The sequence below is a fragment of the Myotis lucifugus genome, unplaced genomic scaffold, assembly GCF_000147115.1.
Source record: "Myotis lucifugus unplaced genomic scaffold, Myoluc2.0 scaffold_889, whole genome shotgun sequence".
NCBI classification, from domain to species: domain Eukaryota; kingdom Metazoa; phylum Chordata; class Mammalia; order Chiroptera; family Vespertilionidae; genus Myotis; species Myotis lucifugus.
The window spans coordinates 104,284-108,492 of NW_005871937.1; positions in this window are offsets into that span (position 1 = coordinate 104,284).

The window sequence follows — 4,209 nt, forward strand, 5'->3', positions numbered from 1 at the left end:
CCTAGCAGTCCTGTGGCTGGGTGGGTTCGAGGAGGTCAGTAAGCTCCCACCTTGGTGTCCTGCTCCATTGGGTCTCAGCCTGTTTTGACCCAGTGTCCCTCTGGGGGAGCCCTGGAACTAGAGCTCCCTGCCCTGTGACCGGAGGAGAGAGGCTTGCCGCTGGGGGTCAGGTCACGCTGCTCCCTGGGTGACCAGGCAGAAAGAAAATGGGGTGGAGGGTGGTAGGGGGTTGACCAACACGCAGAAGACGGTGCAGCTGCTGTGATGTTCTGGGGAGGAGGGTCTGGGGTGGGTGAGTTGTCTGTAGCTCTTTTTCTGGAGGGAGATGTGATGTGACCCCAGAAAGCCGTGTGGCCTTCTAGACCCGTCTCAGGCCCCGGGCGGTTCTGCCCAGGGGTCCTGGCTTCCAGCTGGAATTGACATACAGGCAGGCAGGGGCCTGGCACTCAGGGCTCCTTCCCAGCTGCTCCCTGCCCGGCTGGGAGTGGGGAGGAGGGTCTGCACTCACAGCGGAGGGGCCGGTACCGGGGAGGTTTCTGGAGGAGAGCAGACTCGCTCAGGAGCTGGGCAGGCAGGAAGTCCCTGCCCCCGCGAAGTGAGCTCCGGGGGAACTGGAAATGTCTGTGGTCTGTCCACAGCAGAGAAGCCTGGGGGGTGGAATTCCCCAGACCACGTGGTGTGGAGGCTCCCTGCACCTGCCCTGGGCCTGGCCTCCTCCTGTCCGCCCCCTCCTTTCGCTTCTAGGATGCACAGGGGGCCTCCAGCGCAGGTGTGGGAGGACGGCCACGGGCCTGGTGGTTTTTTACTGAGTTCTTACTTTGTGAGAATTGTAGATTCCTGTCTAGTTGTAAGAAACAAAGCCGGTGTGTCCTTCACCTGGCGTCCCCAGCAGGATGCCTCCTGGATACAGGTGAGGCCGAGCTTGCCTCCCGGCGGCCTCCCCAGGGTTCACCCTCGCGGCACCGTCCGTCCTCCATTTCTGTAACCGTCGTGCAGTGTGAACCTCCGGGGACTGGCTTCTTCCAGCAGCAGAATCCCCGAGATCCCGCCGGCCGGCGCCTGGATCAGCGCGGCCTCTTTAGGCCTCCGGCTGCGGGTGCTCAGCCCTGGAGGGCATCTGGGTTTCCCTTCTCTGGTGATGAGGAGTAAAGCTCCTGTAGACACGCACAGATTTTTATGTGAACGTCCGTGTGTGTTTCTCTGAGATAAGCCATCAGGAGTGAGTTGCTGGGTCAGAGGGAAGTGCAGGCCTCGCTGGGAGAGATCCGGTGTCACTGGTTTCACTCTGGCATCCGGTAGGTGTGCGTGACGTCGCCCGTGGTGCTGCGTGTCCTCCTGTGTCGGCGTGCCATCGGCCCGTCCTGGTGAAACGCCTCGTGCCTTTTGCCCTTTTTCTAACCGGACCTGTGACTCTTCCAGGCACCGGTCTTGTCAGCGTGTGGTTTGCAGGTGTCTCCCAGCTCGTAGCTGGTTTTCGCGTCCCCTCGGCAGCCTCTCCAGTTTTCCCTTTTCCCTTTTCCGGATCCTGCTTCTGGAGTCGTGTTTGAGAACGCTTTCCTCCGCGCTCATCCCCAGAGGTGCTCTCGTGTTTTCCTAAAGGCTCCGCGGTGTGTGTTGTGCATTTAGATCTGTGGCCGTTTCGGTGGGTTTCTGCGAGAGGGTGGGGCTGAGGTCTTCTCCCCCGGACCCTGTGAAGTGCTGGCACCTGTGTTGGGAGTCTGTGGGGTGCCTCTGTGGGTCGGTTGGGGTTCTCTGGTCTCTCCCCTTGCCTGTGCGTCTGACCCTGCCAGCACCACAGCCTGAATGAGCTGCCGAAAACCCCGCGGAGGCTCCAGGCCCACCCAGGTCTGAGGAGAGTTCCTGGCTGTTGGCAGGTTCCCGCCCCCCCCCCCCCCCCCCCGTGTCAGGGGGCAGGCAGGAAAGTGACCCTCCTTGTTGGGCCGTGACCCTGGCTCCCTGTCCTGCTCTGCCCAGAGTCCAGGTGCCCCTGAGCTTTTTGGAGCCGTCGTCCTGTTCTTTTTCTGGCCTCTGCTTCCCAGGTGGGACCCAGGTGGGGCGGGCGCGAGGGTGAGGCAGGAGAGACCTGACTCCGAGGAGGGGCAGGCCCAGGGTGGCGGCCTCCCTGTCTCCCGGGGACTCTGGGACCTGCTTCCCTGGGAGCCCTGTGGTGAGCGGCCCGTGAGGGCCACCTGCTCCAAAGCAGAGCCACCCCTCACCTGCTCTGGGGTCCTGGCCTGGGACTCCCCCCGGGCACCCCCCAGGCACTCCGTCTGCAGAGGACAGGATGGTAACCCTGCCTCCTGCAGCCTGTGGGTCAGCACTCAGGAATGTGGCCCTGGGGCTGAGTGGGTGCTGGGCCAGACGGAGGCCTCAGGAGTGCTGGGCGTGTCCCAGGTGGCCTGTCTGAGCCTGTGGCCCTGCAGCCCCCAAAATGCACTGGGGCTTCAGTCCCGACCCCTGACCCCAAGAAGGTGCCTCCCAAGAGACCCTCTGAGAACAGCCCAAGTGCGTGCTTCTGTGGTCAGACCAGGCAGAGGTGGGCACGGAAGGGGCCTGGGGAGCCAGCACGGGCCCGAGGCCTGTCGGTGAAGGGCTGGCTGTGGGTGTCAGACGCTGGCAGCCTGGAGGACGGGCCAGCTCTGAGACACTGAATGGGAGAGAGTGAGCCCGCACATAGGAGGGAGCCGCATGGCACGGGGCACCCAGCCGTCTCTGCAGCCACTGCTGCCGTGTCTGCACTGGTCATTGCCATGTCCGTGGGCACCTGCCAGCCTCCCACCGAGTGCTGTGTGTCCTGTTGGGAGCTCGGGGTCTTTGTGCCTGGTCCCTGCACCCCTCAGTCCCAGCAGTCAGCCCCCTTGGCCTCAGGGAGTGAGCTGCCTGCTGCTGCCCTGAGGAGAAGCTGGGGGGGGGGGGCAGTCCCTACAGGAGACGGCCCCACACTGTGCCCAGGCCAGGCTGCGGGGGGCTGGCCCCGGCCTCCACCTCAGGCCTCTGGGGCCTCTGGATATTCCCTGCCTCTGACTATTCAGGCCCCGATTGGGAAATATTTGGGGTCGGAAAGCCTGCTTCCAGAGCCAGCCCAGGGCTCCGGGTGGCAGGGCCGGGCCAGAAAGGGTTAATGACACTCTGGGCTGGGTGTGGGGGGTTGGCTGCCCTGACCCCCTGAGTGGCCCTGGTATTCCAGTCTGACCTGCCTGCCCTCCATCACCGCTGGGTGCTGGGGGGCTGCCTCCGCTTTGTTCCCGGACCCCAAGCCCTGCACCCGGAACCTTGTCCCCTGAGCCCGACTGCTCCCAGGGTCTCCCAGCTGCCTCTCCACTGATGTGCTTCCCTCCGTCCCAGCAGCCAGAGCAGCCGAGTCCCACGTCAGCACCGGGAGGGCTGCTTTCTGCCACCCACAGACCTGGCCTTGAGGCTGCTCCCAAGCCAATGAACCCCATGAACCCCATGAAACCTGCCCTGCCCTCCGCGCCACACAGGTGAGTAGGGCTCCTGCTGCCCCCCCCCCCCCCAGCCCCAGGGATGTGGGTGGCCCAACAACCCCTCTGCTCCCAGCCTTCAGTTCCTCCAGGGGGCGTCTGAACACCTGAGGCCTCCAGAACCAGGCCCCCTGCCCCCTGTCCTTGCAGTGATGGGCCCTTCGCTTACAAAGCGGTGCCCTGGCAGCAAAACGCCCCTCAACCCGCAGGAGCGCTGTCCGTGGTCACGACCGTGTGGGGAGTGGGCAACGCGGCACAGAGCCAGGTGAGCCCACCTCGGACCTCAGACTGGAGCCGGGCCCCCCTGGGCTCCCTGCCTCGGAAGCCAGTTCTCCCTGCACCTGCTGCGCCTTTCTCCCCGCCTTCACCTGGCCTCCACCACCCCTGGGAGCCCCCCGCCACCGCACCTCAACTGCCAGGGCTCGCTTGGAGCCACTCTGCTAAACAGAGTTGTTTGGATGGTTCCAGGTCACTATAGATATCTTATAAGCTATGGGCGAGCCCCAATGGGAACGTCCGGGAAACCCCCAGACTTAACTATAATGCACTTTAAGAATATTTTTTCTCTATAATAAATCTCTCCATTTCTTTCCTAATAGAGTATAAGGAGAAGATGACCTCACAAGGGAATTCACCAACATGGGGGATGATTTTTTAGATGTCTATAGTGTAACATGTACGCAGGAGAGTATATAAATATGTGATGTCTTATTTTTGTTAATTTAAA